Source organism: Sorex araneus, chromosome X (genome assembly GCF_027595985.1).
Source record: "Sorex araneus isolate mSorAra2 chromosome X, mSorAra2.pri, whole genome shotgun sequence".
NCBI classification, from domain to species: domain Eukaryota; kingdom Metazoa; phylum Chordata; class Mammalia; order Eulipotyphla; family Soricidae; genus Sorex; species Sorex araneus.
In genome coordinates, this window is record NC_073313.1 from 124571622 (window position 1) to 124598166 (window position 26545).

The 26545-nt window shown below is 39.5% G+C and overlaps 1 non-coding gene and 1 pseudogene across 1 annotated transcript; both read left to right on the forward strand.

Moving 5' to 3' along the window:
- Positions 1-371: 371 nt before the first annotated feature.
- Positions 372-478, forward strand: LOC129400384 (U6 spliceosomal RNA). The gene has a single exon (XR_008627627.1). It is a non-coding gene; the product is annotated as a U6 spliceosomal RNA (small nuclear RNA).
- Positions 479-12563: 12085 nt separating this feature from the next.
- On the forward strand, positions 12564-26233 carry LOC105943119 (peptidyl-tRNA hydrolase 2, mitochondrial-like; annotated as a pseudogene).
- The last annotated feature ends 312 nt before the right edge of the window (positions 26234-26545 follow it).

The following is a 26545-nucleotide window of genomic DNA, read 5'->3' on the forward strand; positions in this document are numbered from 1 at the left end:
TAATCTCTCTTTATATCAATGGATTACATATACCAATTAAGGGACACAGAGTAGCAAAAGCAATTCTTGGAAAAAACGATATGGGAGGCATTACCTTCCACACTGCAAACTATACAACAAAGCAATAACAATTTAAAAAACATGGTATCACTTCACACCACAGAGACTGGCCTATCCAAAAAGAACAAAAGCAACTGGCATTGGCATGAATGTGCGGAGAAAGGGATCCTCCTACACTGCTGGTGGGAATGTCAACTTGCCCTTTTGGAAAACAATATGGACGCTTCATAAAAATTTGAAATTGAACTCCCATTTGACCCAGCAATACCACTTCTGGGAATTATCCCAGAGAGGCAAAAAAGTATAGTGGAGTGCTCGCTTCGGCAGCACATATACTAAAATTGGAACGATACAGAGAAGATTAGCATGGCCCCTGCGCAAGGATGACACGCAAATTCGTGAAGCGCTCCATATTTTTTGAATGCTCGAACTTTGTATGAGGGAAACATGAGTACGAAAATGTATAAATCTGGGGCTGGAGCGATAGCACAGCGGGTAGGGCGTTTGCCTTGCACGCAGCCGACCCGGGTTCAAATCCCAGCATCCCATATGGTCCCCTGAGCACCGCCAGGAGTAATTCCTGAGTGCAGAGCCAGGAGTAACCCCTGTGCATCGCCAGGTGTGACCCAAAAAGCAAAACACAAACAAAAAATAGATAAATAAATGTCCATTCAAAAAAAAAGAAAATGTATAAATCTGTAACTGTACCCTCACTGTGAATCACTAATAAATATTTTTTTTTAAAAAAAGTATAGTTGAAATTACATCTGAACTTGTATGTTTATTGCAGCACAGTTTACAATATCCAGAATCTGGAAAAAACCTGAGTGCCCGAGAACAGACGACTGGTTAAAGAAACTCTGGCACATCTACACAATGGAACACTATGCAGCTGTTAGAAAAGATGAAATCATGAAATTTCCATGCAAATGGATCAACATGGAAATTATCATGTTAAGTGAAATGAGTAAGAAAGAGAAGGATGTACATAGAAAGATTGCACTCATCTGTGGAATATAAACTAAAATAATGGGAAACTAATGCCCAAGAATAGTGGAGATAAGTACCACGAGGTTTGCTCCACGGCTTAGAAGCCAGCTTCACATGCTGCGGGAAAGGGCAGCTCAGAAAAAGAAGGGACCACCAAGTAAATTGTGGTAGGAAGGCCCGCTTGGGATGGGAGATGTGTGCCAAATGTAGGCTATAGATCAAACATGAGGCCACTCAGTACCTCTATTGCAAAACACAACACCAAAATGAGAGAGAGAACAAAAGGGAATGCCCTGCCACATAGGTGGGGTGGGTGGGTGAGAGGGATACTGAGATCACTGGTGGTGGAGAATGGCACTGGTGGATTAATGGGTACGCAAGAATTGTATGACTGAAAAACAAACGCAGAAATATGTAAATCTGTAATTGTATTTCAAGGTGATTCACTAGTAACTGTCACTGTCACCCCATTGCTCAAAGATTTGCTCGAGCAGGCACCAGTAACACCTCCATTGTGAGACTTGTTGTTACTGTTTTTGGCATATCGAATACACCACAGGTAGCTTGCCAGGCTCTGCAATGTGGGCGAGATACTCATGGTAGCTTCCTGGACTCTCTGAACGGGGCAGAGGAATAGAACCCGAGTCGGCTGCATGCAAGACAAATGCCCTACCCTCTGTGCTATCACTAATAAAAGTTTCAAAAAATGGTTGGTATCACCTGTCGTCCCATTGCTTATTGATTTGCTTGAGCAGGGGCCAGTAACTTCTCCATTCATCCCTGTCGTGTGCTAGTGTAGCCCAATGGGGTCTGCTTGCTCCAGGAACATGAGGAGCATCAAACCAGTCATTCAGGGTCTTGACAAAAAAGTCTGACCATCTCATAGGCGGGTGGCCAGGCATTCTTCTGACGTCCTGTGGAATCCAGTCAGTAACAACTCTAGTCCGGGGTCACTCCAAATAACTTTACATGTCCAGCCCATCAGATTTTTGACGCCTTGGCGAATGAGGCAGTGTCTCTGATCCTCAATTGACAATGGAGGTCGGAACTCTGGATTCCTTTTCTCATTTGAGTGAAAAATGATATTCCAAGAAAAGCTCTTTTGATTACTCTTTGGGAGACCCGAACAGCATTCTCATCCTGTTTTCGTAGGGCCCAGGTCTTTGAGGTGTATGTTCATGCAGGAAGAATGGTGGAGTCGAAATGATGTGCTTGGAGCCAGAGGTTCCTCATACTCTTGGCAATTTCTTTGAGGCTCTTGAGGGTATTTCATGCCACTATCTTCCTCCTGCGTAGTTCTGGCACCAAGTTGTTTGTCATGTTGAGTTCTCGACCCAGGTACACATAACTGCTGCGTTCGGAGATGTTCATTCTGTTGAGAGCAAATGGAATGTCAGGAACTAGTCCATTTCTCATGAACATTGTTTTCATGAGTTTCAGTGAAATGGTATCACCCTGCCGAACTCTTTACATATATGATCAATTCCTTTAGAGTGGCGAGATCCTGGTGGTGAATCCATAATATAGCTCATGGAGGATCCTGATGTACTGAGTTTGAACTCACTGTTTAGCTAGGGCTTTGATGACCACTTCAGTTTCAACAGAATCAAAAGCCTTCTTTAAATCGATGAATGTTAGACAGAGCAGAATCTTGAACACTCATGAAACCTCAATGAGCTTGGTCAACATGTGCATATGGTTGATCGTGCTGAATGCTTTTTGGAACCTGGCTTGCTTGTACGGTTGTCCTTCATCTAGTGTTCTACAGTCCAATTCAGGATGACTCGAGTGAACAACTTATAGACGACAGACAACAGGCAGATCAGGAGATAGTTGCCAATGACACGAATGTCTACCTTCATATGACAGGATGGTTCTTCTGGTTTTCCACGGGGACAGAAACTTGCATTCAGATAGGCAGTGCGTGAAGAGCCGATCCAGTGTATTGATGAGTACTGGTGTAAGATTATTCAGGTGTCTCTCTCTTTCTGACTCATTTCACTTAGCATGATACTTTCTATGTTGATCCACTTATATGCAAAGTTCATGACTTCATTTTTTCTAACAGCTGCATAGTATTCCATTGTATAGATGTACCAAAGTTACTTTACCAGTCATCTGTTCTCTGGCACTCGGTTTTTTTCCAGAGTCTGACTATTGTAAACAGTGCTGCGATGAACATATAAATGCAGATGTCATTCCGTCTATACTTTTTTTGCTTCTCCGGGATATATTCCCAGAAGTGGCATTGCTGGGTCAAATGGGAGCTTCATTTCTAATTTTTTGAGAAGCGTCCATATTGTTTTCCAAAAGGGCTGAAACAGTCAGCATTCCCAGACATAGAAAGATTGCACTCATCTGTGGAATATAAAATAACAGCGTAGGAGACTAACACCCAAGAATAGTAGAAATAAGTACCAGGAGGTTGGCTCCATGGCTTTAAAGCTGGCCTCACATGCTGGGGGAAAAAGCAACTCAGATAGTGAAGAGAACACCAAGTAAAATGTGATTGGAGATCCCGCTCGGGAGCAGAGATTCGTGCTGAAAGTAGACTAGAGACAAAACACGATAGCCACTCAATACACCATATTGCAAACCACAACACCCCAAAGATGAGAGAGAATAAAAGTGAATACCCTGCCACAGAGGTGGGGTGGGGTGAGGGGTGATGGGATTGGGGGGTGGGAGGGATACTGGGTTCATTGGTGGTGGAAAATGGACACTCGTGTAGGGATGGGTTCTCAAATATTCTATGAGGTAAACACAAGCACAAAAATGTGTAAATCTGTAACTGTACCCTCACGGTGATTCACTAATTTTAAAAAAAAGATTCTTCAGGTGTTCTGGTCTGACCTTGTCTGGACTGGGTGCTGTATGCTTCTTTACCAATGAAATGGCATGTCGGTTTTCGGAAGGGAGAACACTGGGAATGACATATCCATCCTGCAGAATTGTGTATGTGGGCAGGTGGACATGGCTATGTAAGGGATACGAATAGAAGTCATGGATAACCTTTTCATTGCCCTTCTGAAGATGTGTTAGGTCCATCAGGACTTCGGAGGACAATCATCCTGGTCTTGTAGTTGGTGAAGGACAGGTGGGGGTTGCGAATAGTTTTCCTGGTTTCTGCCACATCAGCCAACACTGCTATTCTTCTCTCTTTGAGGTCTTACTTTACTGCTTCTCTGCAGAACATTGTGAGCTCAGATGTGAGCTTGTGATTGCCTGAGGCTCATGCCAAACCACTTTGGTGAATGAGATCAGGAGTTTCTGAAGAGTGGCATCTTTTTGTGTCTTTCTTACTCTCAGCATTCCTCGCACAATCACGGAGGTGTTGAAGCAGTCGATCATATTCCTCATCAATGCTGTCAACGATGGCGTCTTTCCATATTTCCACAGTAGTGCCTAAGAGCTTCCAGTGTTAGACGTTCTGGGAGTTCTCTTCCTAAAATTTTCAGCCCTTTGTCCCCGCTCCATGAAGTAGAATTTTGCAGGAAGGACACGGTGGTCTGTTCCCATTTGGAATTTTGAGACAATAGCGACATATATCAGGCAAAATCATTGATTGAATATGATGTGGTCATTTTTCTTGTATAACTGTCCACCAGGAGACACCAATGTTTAACGTTTAGGTTCAGCCTTCTGTAACTACGAGTTACCATGCATGGTCTTGGTCAACATGATGAACTCAATCTCTCACCCTGATCATTCCATTCTATGCCATGCGTTCCCATGTGGAGTTCTTCAACATACCTTCTCGGTCCTATACTGGCATTAAAATCACGAATAATGACCTTGTAGAAGGTTCAGTCTTCTCTGTAGAACTTCTCCAGCTCCATGTAGAACTTCTCAATTTTTTCTTCTTTGTAATTAGGTATTGGTGTGTAGGTGACAAAGATAGAAACTTCTGGCAATGAGCTACATCTATTCAAATGTAAGTGTTCGATTCGGGTTGTTAGGCATTCGAACAAATCAATGCTCATGGCCAAGTTTGTGTTGACAAGTACACTGACACAATTGATGCCTATAATGTCCCATGTTCTGAGGAACAGTTCTTCCCCAGTGTCTAAAACAGCGTGATGTGATTGATGCCTTCTTGTCTTGGTCAGTCCAATGGTGTCACAATTGATCTTCTGCACTTGCACCATCAGGTCCTCGATGGATGTTTCCAATGCCAGCGTCCATGTGTTGAAAATATATACAGTCATATTAGTCCTTCTTCGTTTTGGCAGCCTACTTTGCCCTAAGATTTTATCGTTCTCTCCTTAATCATCCTACCCAATGCTGCTGTATTGGAGGCTCTTTGAGGGTCAGGGGACTGGTATTGGAACAAAATCCAGACCAGCAAATCAATGAAATAAAATTGAATATCATGGCACAGACTTTCAAATATATGATCATTTAAACTTTGTTAAGGGAGCAAGAAGTAAGAAATGGAGCAAGAAGAGCCTGTTAAGCAAGTTTTGCTTGGAAAACTAGGAAGCTCCATGTGAAAAATGAATTTGAACTTCTTTCTAATGCCATGTTAAAAGTCAGATCAAAATGCATTAAAGATCTCAACATCAGACCTGAGCTCATAAGGTACATACATGAAAGTAAACTAGGCAAAAACTTTTACAGAATTTATGCAAAAGGTATTTTCAAATATGAAAGTCCACCTTCCAAGCAAGCGGACCTAAGGTTATACAAATGGGATGACATGAAACTAAGAAGCTTCTGCATCTCAGTAGAAACAGTGACCAAGATTCATAGATATCTTACGGAATGGGACAAACTATTTACCCAATACCCATCTAATAATGGGTTAATAGCCAACTTATATTGGACATTGGTAAAACTTTACAAGAAGAAAAACACCCAACTCTATTAAAAATGGGGAGAGGAAATGAACAGAAACTTCCTCAAGAAAGAAATTCAAATGGACAAAAGCACATAAAAAATTACTCTACATCATGAATCATCAGGCAGATGCGAATCAAAACAACAGTGAGATAACACCACAGAGACTTGAGCATATTGAAAATAATAAGAACAAAGTGCTCCCATGAATGTGAGTAGAAAAGAATCCTCCTTGATTGTTGGTGGGAATGCCGACTGGTCCAGACTTTTTGAAAACATATGGGCATTCCTCAAGAAACTAGCAATTAAGCTCCCATTTGACCCAGCAATACCACTTTTGGGAATATAACCTGGGTGCCCAAAAAACACACAGCAGAAAAACCATCTGCACCTCTATGTTTATTGCAGCTCTAGTCAGAATAGCCAGAATCTGAAAACAACCTGGCTGCCCAAGAACACAAAACTGAATAAAGAAACCATGGTATATTTACACAACAGAATACTATGCAGCCATTAGGAAGAATGAAATTTGGTTATGAATTGATGGAAATGGAGAGTATCATGCTGAGTTAAATTAGTCAGAAGGGAGAGGAACAGGATAGAGTGACTACATTAATTTGTGGGATATATATATACAGATATATATCTATATTTATCTATCTATAATGAGACTAATGTCTAAGGTGAGGCTAAGGACAAGCAAGGAGGAATTGTCAATGGTTGGAAGCTTGCCTTGAGAGTTTTGTGGGGGTCGAAGTGCAGTTAGGATAGAGAATGGATAAGCATGACAAAAGTAGTTGGAAATGATTATTTTGAACAGGAGCTGAGTATTGAAAGTAAGCAAATGGGTGTACCTTATATACATTCATTACCTATATTGTAAACCATAAGGTCCAAAAGGAAAGAGAGAGAATGAGAAAGAAAGCAAGAGAGAGGAGGAGCAGGTTAAAGAGAGGAGACAGAGAGGTGAGAGAAGAAAAGTGCCTGCCATAGTGGTAGACTGAGGGATAGACTGTGGGAGGGAAATGGGAGCCATTGCTGGTGGGAAAAGTACACTAATGAAGGGATGGTTATTGGAACATTATATGACTTAAATCTAATCATGAACAAATTTGTAAATGTGTTTATCACTGTGATTCAATTAAAAACAGTTTCTCCAGGGGCCAGAGTGATAGTACAGAGGGGAGGGCATTTGCCTTGCACGTGGCCAAACCAGATTCAATCCCTGGCATCCCATATGTTCCCCCAAGCACTGCCAGGGGTAATTTCTGAGCGCAAGATCCAGGAGTAACCCCTGAGCATCACTGGGTGTGACCCAAAAAGCAAAAAAGAAAAACCAAAGAGTTTATCCAATATCTTGGTGGCCCAAACCAATTTACACCAAACTTTAACTTTATTTCCTTGGATTTAGTATAAATAGTGAAACAAAATTATTAGTAATGTTTTAAATCACTAAAATAACCGAATATAGCAGTTTTGTTGTATGTAGTCATTTAATTAATCACATTTCACCAAAAAGAATCTCTATTGAGAATTAATTTGCTGTCCTTATTAGAATTTCCTTAATGCAGTGTATTAGAATTTTTCTGAAATTAACAAATCAAGAAGTAATTTTTGGTCAAGTTTAAACAATATTACACATTTGGAATGCATTGTTCTAACAATAAATATGTTTTCAAGCTCATTGGGGCTTTGAAGCTTTGAAAAGCAGCACACATATATGAATTTCAAAATATCTTATAATGTACTTACATAACATTTCTATTTAAATATAACTATTTCTCATTTGCTATTTTTACACGAGAAGATAAGTAAACTTTAGTACTGAAGTATTGCTTATCTCCACTGTGAAGGTATTTCCTACCACGTTATGTAACAGTAAAATGAAAAATATATGTTTTGTTTGGCTTAATAGATTAGATATGTGAATGTTACTTTGTACCTGTATTATTGAATACTTTGTACCTGTATTGTTGAATACAGGTACAAAGTAACATTTGCATATATAATCTTCATAACCCATTGGGGTTATGAAGTATCTTTCAAATAAAACTTTCTGTAAGTTGTGCTGAAACTATTCTACCTAAAATACTGTTTTAATCTTTTAGTAGTTACGTGTTAAAATTTATTGTTCATTTACAATGTTATGTAATTTCAATGGCTTAATTTACCACATCTATGTGTTTATTATATGTACTATACCCTCACTGCAGTTCTACTGCCATTCCACCATAAAAACAAAACTCTTACTCAATCTTCCCACACTATTTTCATGTCTTTCTGGAGACCACCATAGATTTTATTGAGTTTAGGAGTTATAATTTTAAAACCATTTTTAAAATTGTGTTCACATTAATCATACCACTTGGAAATTGTCTTTTCCATAGTTATTTAATTTATAATAATTTTCTGAAGAACCACTCATGTTGTTCCAAAGTACACAATTACTTTTTTTTCCTTTGAAAGCTTAGAAGCCTGCATTTGTAAGTAGTACAAACTACTTGGTGGCCTTCATTTGTAACTGGTGCGAAGCAAGTTATTTTTAAGTGAAACTTATTTAGGAATTTGGGAGGAGTGAGAAATACATGTTCAAATTGCTGCGAAGCAAGGTATTGTTTTCACAAGTGATTTTTAAATTTTTTTTAATCAATGTATTTTTTAATTAGTGAATCACCGTGAGGGTACAGTTATAGATTTATACATTTTCGTGCTCGTGTTTCCCTCATACAATGTTCGAGAACCCATCATTCACCAGTGCCCATTATCCACCACCAAAAATCCCAGCATTCCTCCCACCCCACTCTGCCTCTGGGACAGGGTATTGCCTTTTGTTCTCTCTCTACAATTGTGTGTTGTGGTTTGCAATAAGGGTATTGAGTGCCATTGTGTTCAGTCTCTAGTCTACTTTCAAAAAAAGCATCACTTTTCCCCCGTGTGGCCTCCAACCACATTTTACTTGGTGTTCCCTTCTCTATCTGAGCTACCTTTTCCCCAGAATGTGAGGCCAGCTTCCAAGCCATGGAGTAAATCTCCTGGTACTTATTTCTACAATTCTTGGGTGTTAGTATCCTACTCTGTTATTTTATATTCCACAGATGAATGCAATCTTTCAATGTCTGTTTCTCTTTCTGACTCATTTCACTTAGCATGATACTTTCCATGTTGATCCACTTTTATGCAAAGTTCATGACTTCATTTTTTCTAACAGCTGCATAGTATTCCATTGTATGGATGTACCAAAGTTTCTTTAACCAGTCATCTGTTCTAGGGCACTCGTTTTTTTTTTCCAGATTCTGGGTATTGTAAACAGTGCTGCAATGAACATATAAGTGCAGATGTCATTTTGAGTATACTTTTTTGCTTCTCTGGGATATATTCCCAGCAGTGGTATTGCTGGGTCAAATGGGAGCTCCATTTCTAATTTTTTGAGAAGCGTCCATATTGTTTTCCAAAAGGGCTAAACCAGTCGGCGTTCCCAAAGCAAGGTATTTTTAATAGAAACTTATTTAGGAATATGGGAGGAGAGAGAAATACATGTTCAAGAAAAATCATATATGCTATAGTGGAAACAGGCAAACAATGAAACATAGAGGCAAGCAATCAAGATACACATTTAGGGAAATATTTAGGGAAGAGGAAACCCATATTTCTTTTTCTATATCATTGAATTGAATTTTTATTGAGACAATAGTAACTTATTATAACATAAATTTTATGTATATTTAGGAGTATGCCCTACACATATCACCAACATACCAATGATATTCACCAAAATTTTCATCATAATTTTTATCACCTACTGCCCTTGGAATTATCGATTTTGTTGTCAGAGACTTTCTTCTTGTGGAGGGAGGAGGGTTGATTTGGGGCCCACATCAGGCTCTCCTTAGAGCTTACTCCTGGCTCTGAGCTCAGGGATCACACCTGGCTGGTCTCAGAGAATCACATGGTGTCACCGCGATTGATGTGACATCAAATACATTCAAAGCCAGTGCAGTGCACACTGCATTATCTTTCAGGCACCCAGCGGTGTTTTCTTTTTCTTTTTTTTCTTTTTTTAGCTTTTTGAGTCACATCTGACAATGTACAGGAGTTACTCCTGGCTCTGAACTCAGGAGTTAATACTGGTGGTGTTTGGGGGACCATATGGGATGCTGGGAAACAAAGCCAAGTCAGCCTAATGCAAGGTAAATGCCCTATCCTCTGTCCTATCGCTCCAGCCCCCAGAGGTGTTTTCTTTCATTTTTCATTTTTTTCTTTTATTTTCATTATTTCTAAGCTTCAAATAATAATAATATAAATGAAAGAAAAAAAACTTAAAGAGTTTTCATCAATTATCATGGAGCCTACTGATTTGATCTTCAGCAGCTTTCACTGGGATTCCAAAACCTTCCACTAACGTTTTCATTTTCTCTTGGTAACTTGAAAGTGGAACACCGTAGCAGGCTGTTTTCACTCAGGGCACCCCGGAGAGGTTCGGGTGAAAGCCCTCCCCACCCCAAGGACTCAGCCCTGGAATCCGACCTCCACTACCCAACCATTGCCATGCTCCAGGCCACTTTCCAGACACTCGGCCATGCAACACATTTGAGTAAACATATTTCTGGACCACGCAGCCCCAAAAGTGGCAGCGTGACACATCCTAAGACACAAGCTACCCATTTTCCTTAATTACCACACCACATTTGATAGGGTTCAGACAGTAGGCAAATAATCATAGAGGGAAATCTCACTTGTATCACGTGTCACCCCATTGATCTTCGATTTCCTCAAGCAGGCACCAATAACATCTCCATTTGTCCTTCTCACGTGCTAGTGTAGCCCAATGGTATCTGCTAGCTCCAGAACACGAAAAGCCTCAAACCATACATTCAGGTTTTGACAAAGATGCCTGACCATCTCGTAGGTGGGTGGCCATGCGCCCATTTGACATTCTATGTAATCCAGTCGGTAACAGCTCTAGTCCAGTGGTCATCTCTATATCGCATTATGTGTCTGGCCCATCTGGTTTTTGACGCCTTGGCAAATGAGAGAGTATCCCTGATTTTTGATCAGTGACAGATGTCTGTCACTTGATTCTTTCTCTCACTTGAGTGACATGTCATATTTCAAGCATAGCTCTTTTGATTCCTCTTTGGGAGACACGCATAGTGTTCTTACCCTGGTTTCCTAGGGCCCAAATCATTCAGGCATATGTTAGTGTAGGAACAATGGTGGAGTCAAAAAGATGTGCCTGGAGCTGGAGGTTCTTCATCCTCTTAACAACTTCTCTGATGCTCTTGAAGGCGTTTCACTCTGCTCTTTTTCTCCTGCACAGTTCTGGCGACAAGTCTTTCCCCATGTTGGGTTCTCGACCCAGGTACACACAACTGCTGCATTCGGAGATGTGCGTTCCATTGAGAGTAAGTCGACCATCAGGGACTAGTTCATTTTTCATGAACATTGTTTTGCTGAGATTCAGCTGCAGTCCCACCTTTCCACTATCGTAGTCAAAGTAATCAGCCAGCATTTATGCCTCTTGGCTAATGCTTAGTGTTATGAGAATGATGTAATTAGCGAAGCAGAGATGGTGTAGTTGCCGACTGTCTATCTTCACTCCCATTCCTTCCCATTCCAATCATCACATGATGGTCTTCAGGGTGGCACTGAAGAGATTCGGTGAAATGGTATCACCCTGCCGAACCCCTCTCTTTATGTCAATGATGACTTCCTTGTACAATGGTGAGATCCTGGTGGTGACTCCGTGATACAGCTTGTAGAGGATCTAGATATACTGAGTTTGAACACCCTGTTTGTCTAGGGCTTTGATGACTGTTCAGTTTCAACAGAATCAAAGGTCTTCTTTAAATCAATAAATGTTAGACAGAGCAGCATCTTGAACTCTTGTGAAACTTCGGTGAGTTTGGTCACTGTGTGGGTATGGTCGATCATGCTGAATTCTTTTCAGAACCCAGCTTGCGAGCATGGTTGTCCTTCATCTAATGTTCTACCTATTCTATTCAGGATGACTTGAGTGAACATCATGTACGTGATGGATACCAGGCCGATTGGGTGATAATTGATTATGTGGTGGATGACTCCATTTTTGTGCAACAGATCAGTCCTGTTTGTTTTCCATTGGAATGGACAGGTAGCATGTGAATGGCTGAGCCAGTGTATTGATGAGTACTGACTGCAGATTCTTCAGGTGTTCGCATTTGACCTTGTCTGGACCAGGTGCTATATGCGTCTTTACCAATGAATGGCATGTCAAATTTCGGAAGGGAGAATATTGGGAAAGACATATCCATCCTGCGGAATTTGGTATGTGGGCAGGTGGACGTGGCTGTCGAAGAGATCCGAGTAGAAATCATGAATAATCCTCTCCATTGCCCTTCTGGAATATGTGATAGAATCATCAGGGCGTCAGAGGGCAGTCGTCATGTTCTTATAGTTAGCGAAGGACAGGCAAACGTTCCAAACACTTTTCCCGGCTTCTGCCACATCGGTCAACACTGCTGCTCTTCTCTCTTTGAGGTCTTCCTTTATTGCTTCTCTGCATAGCTTTGGGAGCTTGGACGTTAGCTTGTGATTTCCTGAGTCTTGTGCCAAACAGTTTGGCAAATGAGCTCAAGAGTTTCCGAAGACAGGCATTTGTTTGTGGCTTTCCCACTCTTGGCATTCCTCACGCAGTCATGGAGGTGTTGACCCCGTCCATCATATTCCTCGTCAATGTTGTCAATGATGGCATCTACCCATGTTTCTGCAATATTGCCAAAGAACTCCAGTTGGTGGTTATTCTGGGAATTTTCTTTTTTAACTTAAACTTTGCAATCCTTTCTCCCCATTCTGTGAAGTAGAATATTGCACAAAGGTGATGGTGGTCTGATCTTGTTTGGAATTTTGGGACAACAGTGACACCGGTCAGGCAAAACCATTGATTGAATATGATGTGGTCAGTTTTGTTGTGAAACTGTCCACTGGGAGACTCCCAAGTCCAACGTTTAGATTCAGCCTTCTTAACTGTGAGTTACCATGGATGATATTAGTCGACATGATGAACTCAGAGAGTCTCTTACCCTCTTCATTCCATCAAGGCCATGGGTCCCAATGTGGAGTTCTTCCGGTGACCTTCTTGGGCCTATCTTTGCGTTAAAATTACTGACAATGATTTTGTAGAAGGTGTGGTCTTCTTTTAGAACTTCTCTAGTTCAATGTAGAATCTCTCAATTTCTTCTTCATTGTAGTTAGATGTTGGTGTGTAGTCGACAAGGATAGAAACTGCCGGCAGCGAGCCACATCTATTCAAGCATAATCGATCGATTAGAGTTGTTAGGCATTCGAATGAATCAATGCTCATGGCCAAGTTCGTGTTGATAAGGACAACGACACCACCAATGTCTCTATTTTCTCATGTTCTGAGGAACAATTCTTCTCCATTGTCAAAAATGGTGTAATGTGATCGATGCCTTCTTGTACGGTCAGACCAATGATGTCTTACTTGGTCTTCTGTGCTTATACCATCAGGTCCTCAATGGATGCTTCCGATGCCAGCGTACATGCTGGCACAGACAATCATTTTAGTCCTTCTTCATTTTGGCAGTCTAGTTAGTCCCTGATATTTTATAAGCCTCTTCTTGTTCATCCTTCTTAACAGTGCCTTATTGGGCGCTCTTTCAGTGTCAGGGGAATGAGGCCCATTACATTTGATTTTGTCATATCAAATACATCACAGGTAGCTTGCTAGTCTCTGCCATGCAGAGGGGATACTCTTGGTATCTTGCCGGGCTCTCCAAGAGGGATAGAGACTTTTAGGGTGGCCTCTAATCAATTGCCCTTACAGGTGTTCCCATGGTTCACACCATATTTGAACCCCATCAAATACGTTGCGGTAATGATGGAAAATGGGTATTTACTGTCTTATGATGTGACTTGCAGCCGCAAAGCAACCACACGGTCCGGAAAGCAGCCTGGAGCGTGGTGGTGGCTGGGTAATGGGGGTAGTGGAGATCGGCCGATGAGGTATTTATCTGGCACCGGCAGGGTGGTCATCTGGATTTAATCCCTGTGTCCCCGGAGATTGGGGGAAGCAGGCAGAGGATCTCTGTTTCTGGCTCCTGTTAATCCTGGAGTCCAAGGTCACAAAGTTCTGCTTTACCTGGTATTGTGGGGCTTCACTCATGCGTGAGGCTCAGCCTGAGTGTCTGGAAAGCGGCCTGGAACGTGGCGGTGGCTGGGTAGTGGAGATAGTGGAGGACCGCTGATGGGATATTTATCTGGTTCTGGTAGGATGGGTCATCTGGGTTTGATCCCTGTAGTGCCAGAGATTGGGGAAAGCGGGCAGAGGATCTCTGTTTCCGGGTTGAATAATATATAGACATATATGTTAAATATACATATATATTCTTCTTTATATATTCACTATATATATATACATATATATATATTCTTCTTGGAGAGCCCAGAAAGGTACCGAGAGTATCCCACCCACATGGCAGAGCCTGGCATGATACCTATGGCATATTTGATATGCCAAAAACAGAAACAACAGGTCTAATTCCCCTGACTCTGAAAGAGCCTCCAAAACGGCAGCATTGGGAAAGATGAGTAAGGAGAGGCTGCTAAAATCTCAGTGCTGGGATGAATGGAGACATTACTGGTGCTCGCTCGAGTAAATCGATGAACAATGGGATGACAGTGATACAGTGATTTAGATTTTTTGGCCCCACCCAGGAGTGGTTGGTGCTATTTGTGGCTCTGTTACTCAGAGGTTAGCTGTGGCTGTGCTTTGATAAGTATATGTGGTTTGAGGACATAACTAAATTCAAGGCAAGAACTTTAAATGCTGTGCTATCTCTTAAGACCCATTTTTTCCTACATGAAACATCATGCCTTGTATTTGAAAGTAGGAAGACTCAGTGGGATTTTCCTATATTTTTGTTTCTCCTTCTTTCGTTTAACATAACTCTCTCTGGTTTCATGCATTTTGTAGAAAAAGGCAGCATTTTAACTTTTTAATAAGAAGAGTTATTTAATATGATCTTATTTAATAAGTTTTTTAATAAGTTCTTTAATAAGAATAATGGGATGACACTGATACAGTGAATAACAAGAGTAGTATTTTGCTGACTATAATAATCCATATATTTTATTCAAACAATGTCTTTGGGCATTTATGTTGAGTCCACATATTAGTTACTACAAATAATTCTGCTTTGAAAACAGGTATGTATATATATATACATATATAATTTTGAGTCACTTATTTCATATTATTTGGATATATGACCAGGTTTTATAATGATAGATCCTAAGGGATTTCCATTTTTCACATTTTTTTCATGGAGACAATACCAATTTACATCCTCACCAGGTTCCATTTTACTCACTTCTTCACCAAAATTTGTTGCTTCAATCATTTTTATATAGGCCGTACTTTCACCCATGAGATGATATCTCATGATTTTGATTTGCATCTCCCAAATAAAATTTGATTTTAAGCATTATTTCATCTGTCTGTTAGGCAGCTGTATGCATTTTTTGAAAAGGGTTTATTCAGGTCTTCTACACATCTTATAAAATTGGGTTACTTATTTCTTTTGTTGCTAAGTTGTATGGGCTTTTTTTTTTGGTAAAATCTTGTCAGATATATGATATGCAAATATCTTCTTCCAGTTGCTAGATTGCCTTTTGTTTTTTATGGTAGCTTCTTTTGCTGTGTAAAAGCTTTTTAATTTGATGCATTCCATTTGCTTATTCTTGCTTTTGTTTCCTTTACCAAAGGAATTGAATTTCTAGTACATCTTTTACTGAAGTTCTGCAAAGTATGACCTATATTTTCTTCTACATTTCTTATAATTTAAATTATATCATTAAGAATGTTTTACTTGCTGCTCCAACATCCTAGGTGAGACTTGCTTCCAACTGATATTAGTGGGCCTATCGTGGAATAGGAAGCAAAACTGCCACCTACAGGGTGGGTCACAACAGTCTCCAAACCTTATCTGCACCATATTAAGGTCCCACACTACAGATCCTTCCTGATACTCTGATTGCTGCTTCACCATTACAGGACAGACTGAGCAGAAACAGCAATCTCCAGCTTAATCCCTCAGTATTATCCACGGGGCACAACAAGAACACAAGAAAAATAATGAGAAAAACATGTAGAAGCTCACCAAGTTTGATGAGTGAAAACACTTTCACTGAAGACAAAAATAACACAGCAAATCCTCAGACTGCCTATAGTGACACCATGATGAGGATGATGAGTGTATTCAGTGAGTTCAAAGAAATGGTAGCACAGGTAACAAAGCACATCAAAGTATGAAAGTCAAAATGAAAACTAAATCATCATTATCATCATCATCATCATCATCATCATCATCATCATCATCATCATCATCATCATCCCATTGATCATCAAATTTCTCGAGCAGTCTCAGTAATGTCTCCATTCGTCCTAGCCCTGAGATTTTAGAAGCCTCTCTTTACTCATCCTTCCCAACGATAATGCATTGGAGGCTCTTTCAAGGTCAGGAGAATGAGACCCAGCTTGTTACTAATTTTGGCATATTAATACACCATGGGGACCTTGCGAGGCTCTCCCGTGTGGGCAGGAAACTCTCGGTAGTTTGCCAGGTTCTCCCAGAGGGAGAAGTAGGCTATAAGATGTCCGGGAGCTTGCTTTTAAGTCTCTGGATGCTGGCCGTGGATGGGTAATCCACTGGGGGCAGTCCCTGGGTGTGACCACCTAGCTACAGGGAAATGGGAAATCTGGGCTGAGGAGGCCCAGTCCCGATTCTAGCAGGCTTGGAGGTCTCAACCCCAGTCCCACACACCTGGGTTCCTCTGCCAGTACCTTCATACGTGAGGCTCGTCTGAATGTGTGGAGAGGGGCCTTGAGCATGGCTATAGCTAGGTTCTAGAGGTCTTCAGCCTCCGGGAGCGCTGCTCTGGGTGGGGAGGGAAGCTGGAGCTCATCCCCTCCGAGGGGCCCCAGGGAAGAAAGCCAGACATACGGGCAAGAGACTCTCTGCATCGCTCTCTGCTCTCTTCTGAAAGCTTGCTTTTAAGTCTCTGGATGCTGGCAGTGGATGGGATTATACGGTGCTGGGGGCAGTCCCTGGGTGTGACTGCCTAGTTACAGGTAAATGGGAAATCTGGGCAGAGAAGAAAACTAAATACTACAGTAAAAATGACAAAAATGAAGAATATGGCAGGTGATATTAAAAGTTCAATAGAAACTCTGAAAAGAAGAATTACATAGTCTGAGTAAAAGACCAAGCACCTCCAAAATGAGAACGAAGAAACCACCAGGAAATAGCAGAAGGTGGAAAATAGCCTAAAAATGAACAGAATACCAGAGAACTATAGGATGAGTTAAAGAGGAAGAGCATAAATATCATCAGAGTCCCTGAAGAGCAGAAAGGAAAATTTTATGAAGAAATATTAGTCAAAGAAATCATTTATAAGAAATTCCCAGAGTTGAGGATTACAGGCAGTCTGTGACATTTATGGGAGAGTTCAATCCATTGCATTTAAAGAATTATTGATATGAAAGCAAATGTTGTCCTGTATCTTTGAGAAAATGTGGTGCTGTGTAATTTGATCTTTGCTTTTTTATGAGGTTACTAAATATACTTTTGTCAACTCTGAGTGATAACATTGTTGGTATAGGAAGTTGTTTAATTCAATACCATTTTATTCTCTTCTTGATTGAAGACTTTCCTTTGAGATATCAACAGTGAATCAAATATTTTTTGTATATCACATTTTGCTTCTCTCCTGCTGTTTTAAGAAGTTTGTCTCGGTCTCTTCTTGCTATTTTGATCACAGTGTGTCTCTCTATTGAGGTGTTTCAATTACACTTGATCAACACTCTTTGTGCCTCATAGATCAGTGTTCCAATCTTCCTCTTCATATTAGGAATTTCCTCACCTTCTAGTTGTTCACGTCACCATTATACACGATTAATTCTTTCTTGCTCTTAGACATTCTGAATCTTAGGATTTTTCTGATAGTATTGTCAAGAATATTTCATTTCTGTTTGTCATTGTCTCTTTTTATGGCCTCTATATATTTTTATTAGAGAACTGTGATTTAAAAAGTTATTATTAGTTATACTTTAGGCACATAGTATTGAAAAACTAAACTTACCACCTGTATCAACTGCCCATATGTCCTCCCCACCCCAAACCTCAGCCCATACCCATATAACAACTTGACAGAGATATTACAAAAATTCAGTAATTACAGCTTACATTTCATGTTTTCAGTCTTATTGAGTATGTTTTCTGGATATATGGCCATACTTCTCACTCACATTACCAGTATAACTGAAAGCCTATTCACCCATTATTTTTGGCCCTTTTCTTCCCCCTTGATTTATTTCTTTCTCTATCCTTCTTCTTCCTAAATACTGAGATCAAGGGTGATATAAGCATCTGCTTTTTATGATATTTCCTCATCAGAATTCTATATACCACCAATACGTGAGATCATCCAGTATTTGTCTTTCTTTTTCAGTTTACTGCAATCAAAATGACATCTTCAAGTTCCAAGAGTTTTCAGCAAATTGCATAATTTCCTCAATCTTTGCAGCTGCATAGTATTCCATTGTGTATATATATCACATATTAGTAATCCATGCATGTTGTTTTATTGCTTCTTTATGAAGCGTTGTGCTTAGTCTACTTATTTTCTTAGTATTTTCTTTCTTTTTTTAAATTTTTTATTTTTTTACAGTTACAGATTTATACATTTTTGTGCTCGTGTTTCTCCCTTACAAAGTTTGATAACCCATCCCTTTACCAGTGCCCATTCTCCACCACCAGCAAGCCCAACATCCCTCCCCGCCTCCCCAGTCCCGTCTCCCCCCACCCCACACTGCCACTATGGCAGGGTATTCCCCTTTGTTCTCTCTCTCTGATTAGGTGTTGTGGTTTGCAATAAAGGTGTTGAGTGGCCATTGTGTTCAGTCTCTAGTCTATATTCGGCCCGCATTATCTTTCCCCCACATGACCTCCAACCACATTTTACTTGGTGTTTCCTTCTCTGAGTTGCCCAGAATTAGAGACCAGCCTCCAAGCCATGGAGACAACCTCCTGGTACTTATTTCTACTATTCTTGGGTGTTAGTCTTATAGTCTATTATTCTATAGTCCACAGATGAGTGCAATCTTTCTATGTCTGTCTCTCTCTTTCTGACTCATTTCACTTAGCATAATACTTTCCATGCTGATCCACTTATATGCAAACGTCATGACCTCATTCTTTCTAACAGCTGCATAGTATTCCATTGTATAGATGTACCAGAGTTTCTTCAACTAGTCATCTGTTCTAGGGCACTCGGGTTTTTTCCAGATTCTGGCTATTGTAAACAGTGCTGCGATGAACATATAAGTGCAGATGTCATTTCGACTATACTTTTTGGCTTTTCTGGGATATATTCCCAGCAGTGGTATTGCTGGGTCAAATGGGAGCTCAACCTCTAGTTTTTTGAGAATCGCCCATATTGTTTTCCAAAAGGGCTGAACTAGCCGACATTCCCACCAGCAGTGTAGAAGGGTCCCTTTCTCCCCACATCCTCTCCAACAGTGGTTGCTTTTGTTCTTTTGGATGTGTGCTAGCCTTTGTGGTGTGAGGTGGTATCTCATGGTCGTTTTGATCTGCATCTCTCTGATGATTAGTGATGTAGAGCACTTTTTCATGTTCCTTTTGGCCATTCGTATCTCTTCCTTGGTAAAGTTTCTGTTCATTTCTTCGCCCCATTTTTGGATGGGGTTGGATGTTTTCTTCTTGTACAGTTCAACCAGTGCTTTATATACTGTAGGGAGCCATTTTACCTTACTGATCTTATCCTGTCACTATTTGTTTAATCACTAGCTAACCCCATGCCACACCTAGCAAAGGTTGCCACTCCTAATCTTACTGATCTTATCCTATAAGCATTTGTTTATTATTAGCTAAATCCCATGCCATACCCTGCATTTCTGTTGGGGGTCCTGGCACCACCTCCTCCCAACAGGAAGGTATAAATACTGTAACTGCCATAGAATAAATGCCTTTTCTCCCTCCTCCGGGCTCTGAGTCTGTTCTTTCGTCTGCGCCCTACGAAGGGTTCTCCCTGCTGAACAGAACGAGACCTCCACATCAACTTCCACAATATACCATTGATATCAACCCCTTATCTGATGGGTATTGTGTAAATATCCTTTCCCATTCTGTAGATAGTCTTTGTATTCTGGTCGCTGTATCTTTTGCGGTGCAGAAGCTTTTTAGTTTAATGTAGTCCCATTTGTTGAGCTCTGTTTTTACTAGATTGCTTAGTTCCGTGTCATCTTTGAAGATACCTTTATCTTCAATATCGTGGAGGGTTTTGCCTACCTTGTCTTCAGTGTACCTTATGGTTTGTGGTCTGATGTTGAGGTCTTTAATCCATTTTGATCTGAGTTTTGTGCATGGTGTCAGGTCTACTATTTTCTTTACCTCCTTCAATTTTATTTGAATGAGTTTTCTTTTCAATTTATCTTTTAGGATCTCTCAAATTTTCTTTTTGAAAGTGTTTAGATGATTTAGAATTGATAGGCCATTTTTCAGATATCATTTACAGCCAAATAAAAATATGTCTACTGTGCTTGGGGAATCTTCCAATTTTTGTTACTCTGTTGACATTCCTGAATGCTAACACATTTTTATTGCTCCTGGTTGTCTATTTTCTGAGGTTAGGACTAGATTCTCACTACTCCTGAGTTTCTGTGAAAAGTGTTTTTGATCTGACTCATTCTTGTGTTTGGATGGTGAGGAAAACCATTGTGGATTGTCTGTTTAGTGCCTTTCCATGGAACCTGTTGTTACCTGAAGTGTCTTTCACCCAGAACTTATTATGGTATATAACCTTCCCTGTGACTTATTTCCATTGGGTTGCCTTCCTGTGCGTTATGTGGTCATTCTTTTTTTTAAAAAATATTGAGTCAGAGTGAGATATAGTTACAAAATTGTTCATGTTTGGGTTTCAGTCATACAATGCTCCAATACCCAACCCTTCACCAGTTTACATTTTCCACCACCAATGTCCCCAGTTTCCTTTTAACTCCACCCTCCACTTGCCTCTATGTCAATCACCTTTCTTCTCTCTCTCTCTTTCTCTCTCTCCCTCTCTCTCCCATTCCTCACTCCCCTTCTCTCCCTCTTTCCTAGAGGGTCATTCTTTCTTACTTATGGGAATTAGGCTCTCCTTAGTAATTTCAGGGCCTGGGCTGATCCAGGGCACCTGCTTTTCTAGGCAGTTTGCAGTTTTTTTTTTTGTTTTTAACGCCATATTGTTTGAATTGAATTTCAAAAGTTTATTTCTCTGTGAAATATTACTATACATTAGAATATATGTCCATCCAGTGCCTCTCTATAACCAGTGGGTTTCAAAAAATCGTTAAAGCTAGGTGGACAAAAAGTGAATAATGCTTTATAGAAGCCAGAAAGACCTCTAAATTGTGAATTGTCAGCCTGTATGAATATTTTATAATATATTATTGAGATCAGTAAACGCTGTAGAGGAAATTGAATAAGTTGGCACATAATTATGTTTACCAGCATGAAGAGGTTAGTGTGTTTCTTTTGATGTCAACCAGGAGATCATATTGTTTCCTTCATTTTTCATTTAACTTCCTCCTTTTTATGACACGTTAATTTTTTTTATCAGATTCACCTTATTTTAAGAATGAATTTGATTATTTAATATTGCATTATTGGCAAAAGCAAACTAAACCATGCATTCAAGGTAAATCTATTTTATCCGGAAGTAAAATTAAGTAGTTGAATATTCAATGATAGAAAATCTCTAAAATCTTCATAGAATGAACTTTGGTCAACTGGGTACAATCCTGTTTAATAGTCCCTTGGTAACATTCATCTAAAAGTCCAGCACCAACTTCAGGGTGGAAGAGATACTTTGAGTGGAATAGTTACTATAGAAATAATGAAAATAACATGTGCTTTTTTTCAAAATTGAATGTGATCTAAAATGATAAATATTATTGAATTTAAAAAGCATGTTTGTGTAAAATGAACTTCTGTTTCATAGCATAAAACCAAAAATGCATAGTTATAAAATTCTGGAGGTCAAATAACTATTTAATCTATTCATTATATAACCAAAACGTAGGCTAAATTCTACTTTACAGAAGGATTTTTTAAAGATTTGCAGAAAGAGAAAATGGCAACATTCTTTGCTTAAATTTATAGTAATGATAAGATTTTTAAAAAGAGTTATTTATATTTTACTTTTAATTTTATTCCCATAATAATAAAATTAATAGCAATAAAAGAATAATAAAGTCAGTATACTTCGACTGTGCATACTGAATTACTATAAAAATTACTATGGATAGGCACTCAGGCATCACACCTGGCATGTATTGCAGATATGGGGTTTCTGGGATTGAACTCAACTCGGGTAGACTGTAGGCAAGGCAAATAGTTTACCTGCTGTACCATCTGTCTGGTTCCTGTATAAAATTTTGGTTAGTGTCCAATTTCTCATCTATTTTTGCTCTATTCTACTCCAGCTCTATTCTCACTACCCTTCAAATAGCCCTTTATCTCCAATCCCTTTTCAACACACGTAAGCACAAAAAAAATACATATTCAGAAAGTTTTCTGAAGTTAAACTACGTTGAAGAATATATAATTTTAGAATATAAAAAGGTAATAAATGTGGTAATAATCCAAGCTGTGCAAATATGTAAAACATTATAAATTACTTTGGATCGATCTCTTTTTTTGTATGAGTTATGAATTTTCTTTTTGGTTTTGGGGACACATCTTGTGATATTCAGTTATTAGTCCTGGCTCTGTGTTCGGGGATTAGTCCTTGAAAGGTTTGGGGGGTGCATATGGATTCTGGGGATCTAACCCAGGTCAGTCGTGTGCAAGGCAAATATCCTCCTCACTATACTATTACTCTGTCCTCATGACATTTTATCGCAAAATTGCCAACCTCTAATCATCCCAATGCTATCTACCTTTATGACATAGAAAACGATTGTAGAGAATAGTAGCATAATTAGAAAATGAAAATGTCATGGCTTCGATACACTAAAGATGCTAGGTTTGGATATTAAAGGGATTAAAATTTAGAAAGGGCATAGGGAAGGAGAAAATCCTGTAGTTATATTAATGTGTAATTGACAAGTTTAATTTTCTTTCTTTTTTTTAAATAAAAATTTTATTTTATTAAATCACCATGTGGAAGATTACAATGCTTTCAGGCTTAGGTCTCAGTTATACAATGCTGAAACAACCATCCCTTCACCAGTGCCCATATACCACCACCAAAAAAAAAAAAAACCACACAGTACACCTCCCATCCCGCCCCCCCACCTTGTAACTGATAAGTTTCATTTTACATTCTGTTTACTTTGGTTACATTCAATATTTCAACACCAACCTCACTATTGTTGTTAGGAGTACCCCACTAGATTCAGACCTACTGTGGAGACAAATAAGGTCGCGTGGCCGCAGTAGCGGCCGCGAGGTTTTGAATTTCTGTACTTTAACACAAAGTCCAGGGAGATTTCTTCCAGATATTGGATCATTGTAGGCTTGAAAACCCAATCTGTGGTCGTCTTACTATGGCAGACACCGCACCCTTCATCCCTGGAGAGAAAGAGGCGAGAGAGAGAAATACCTTTCCCCTCCTGGGCGGGCACGGGGCCGAGGCTTAGTTCTCAGGCTGGAGACATTCTGCAAGGAGTTGTTGCCCATGCCGAAAGAGGTTTTGCTGGGTCTGGGTTCACGCTTGTGCAGCTAGCTGTGGAGAGGCCGCACACGCGTGCGGCCCCCGGGATCACATCTCGGCGGTGGTGACAAGTTTAATTTTCAGTTCCACAAAAGAAGATATGACTGATTCATATTCTGATAATTAGTACATTGTTGTATGCATTGTTCAATCTTAATTCATGGTGAGGAAATGGACAGAAGTTTGTGATAAAGTATCAGAGAAAAAGCAGATTATTATGTGGTTTCTTCTTCATGGATAGCTTTATTACAATTAAAATATAGATTGCTTTCAATTTTCAGCAATATATTAGCACTATGAATATATTTTTATGAATAATGTTGCATTATTATTCACATCACTAGAAAAATTATAAAAAAATTATAAAATAGAGTATGAAATTTTATCTTATTTACAAGGTAAACATGTTAGCCTACCATAATTTTAACAAAAAACATAGTCCTGTGTTAGAGGGCAGCCTGACATTTATACTAAAAGAAGTTAAAGTATCAGCATTTAGGTGTATGTATCTGCATTTAAGCTTTAATTCTCATAGAGTGATCACACAAAATGCCAGATAGTACTTTTTATACATAATGTGCTGTGGCAAAGGAGAAAAATTCTTTATTTAAAGAATCTGAAACTTTTATAAATAACAACAATCTTGCCTTCTATTTTGTGTGGATAACATTCTATCTGTATCTTCCAACGCTCTTAATTAAACTTCTTCTTTGCTATGAAGAGAGATGTAATCACTTTCTATTATATATCTATTTTTTGATAGGTGATTCTTGATTAAGAACAATCTTAGCTTCACCCCTTTTTTGGTATCATCTAGTGTTTATTAGAATTTTTGTGCTTTTACATTGGGAGTTTTGATCAGCTAATGGTGATGCTTTTGAAGTTTTTTAAAAAAACTTTTAAAAAATATTGAATCACTGTGAGATACAGTTACAAAGCTTTCATGTTTGAGATTCAGCCAAATAATGACCGAACATCCATCCTTCCACCAGTGCATAGTTTTCATCACCAACATCCCCAGTATACCCCACTCCCATCCCAGTCCTCACTCTGTCTCTATGGCAGACAATTTTGCCAATATTCTCTCTCTACTTTTGGGCATTATATTTTGCTTGAATTTTCCCGCCACCATTAGAGCCTGCCTGCTGGGGGCAGACACTAGATAATTTATTTTCCATTGCTCACTTTGAATATAATGAGAGGTTGCACATCCTCATTTGCAGCCACACACTTCTGGAATTCTAAGATTGTAAATGGTTGGGGTCCAGAGACATCTCTGTTGGGTTCTAATCCATTTTGGGGTTCAATTGGGAGTCTCTGGACCAGGGCCATTCGTGTGCTGAGATGGTGCCCAAAGGCAGATTATGGGTGTTAAAGCCAGGATGCCAAGCAGGTGGGTAGCCAGGGAGGGACAGCCCAACTCCTCTCTCCTCTGCCCTGTGGCTTGGAATCTTAGTCCTGGAACTTGCATACTTGGATCTTGCTTGTGGAAGCTCGTGGTAACTGGGGTTCCATCTGGAGTGGACTGGGAGAGTGCACCTGCTCCACCTGGGATGCCCCAGTGAAATTGGCTCGGTACTGGCCGGGTGAGATTTCCAGCGCTGCGGTGTCCTCCAAGACTCTCTGCTGTGTCTCTCTTTGCTTCACTCTTAAGAAATTTAGTAATGAGAAACACAAGAAGTTGGTGATTTCCTACTATAGGATATTAGTGTTATATTTGATTCATAATACACATGTGTAGTTAAGTATTCCCCAAACTGCTTGAAGTTTATACTAATTTCTACTTTTAGCATGATTCATAAATGGTCTTATATTGCACAATGTCAGATACAATATATTATTAAAAATTTAATATGGCAATTATGATCAGGGAAAATGGCAGCTACTATATTGACATTTAAAAATTATTTTATTACTAATTTAATTTATTATATTTTAGTTCACTGTGGATAGAAGTGATTTCACTACTCTATTGTGAGTAATGCTAAACACATGAGTGAGACTTGAAGGACAGTTAGGTTCTTTAGATTATCTCCAAATTCTTGATTATGGAGTACTTAGCTGAACATGGTACACTCAGTTGGGCCGCCAAAGTTGTTCATGGTATGTTTCTGGGTTGGTTCCTCAGTGTACGTTTTGGAATGATCCGTAAAAATTTCATGAGTGATATAGAGAAACAGACTGGAACTTAGACAACTTTCTTATAAGTGAGAGGGCAGTGCAAGATGGATCCTGTGGTTTGAAATCATTTAAAGATGTTAAAGAGGAAAGTGGCTGTCCAGTGTTCTCATGCTACTGTTCCTGCCTACAAGAAAATTCATAGAAGAAACCCTAAATTGCTCAAACAGTAGGAGTACTTTGGCCAATCCAAGGTGATATTCAATACTCTAAATGAAGAAACATTGGTGGTATAATTGTAGACACACACAAAGGAATGCTGGGGATGACTATAAATTTAATAAAAGATGCTGGATTTATTCAAATTGCACCAGTCTCTTGAACTGTGCTTGGAATTTGTCCAGGACTCAAGACCTAACTGACAGTCACTGGACACCTGAAACTTTACTAGGTGTAATTTTATATGATCATTTTTTTCTTTTTCTTTTTCTTTATTTTTATTTTTTTCTTTTACAAAATCATATTTTATTAAACCCACTATGAACTACACAGTTACTCATTGTTGGGTTTTTGATATATAATGTTCCATCAACAATTTTGCCACTAGTGTCCACTTCCCTCTATCAGTGTCGTCATATTCCATCTCATAATTCCCCACTACCCCAGCCCCAGCCTGTCCTCTTGGCAGATACCCTGAAAATTTGGTTATTAATGTTTGGATCTCACGACTTCAGTGACTCTGTGGTTTTAATATTAACACTAT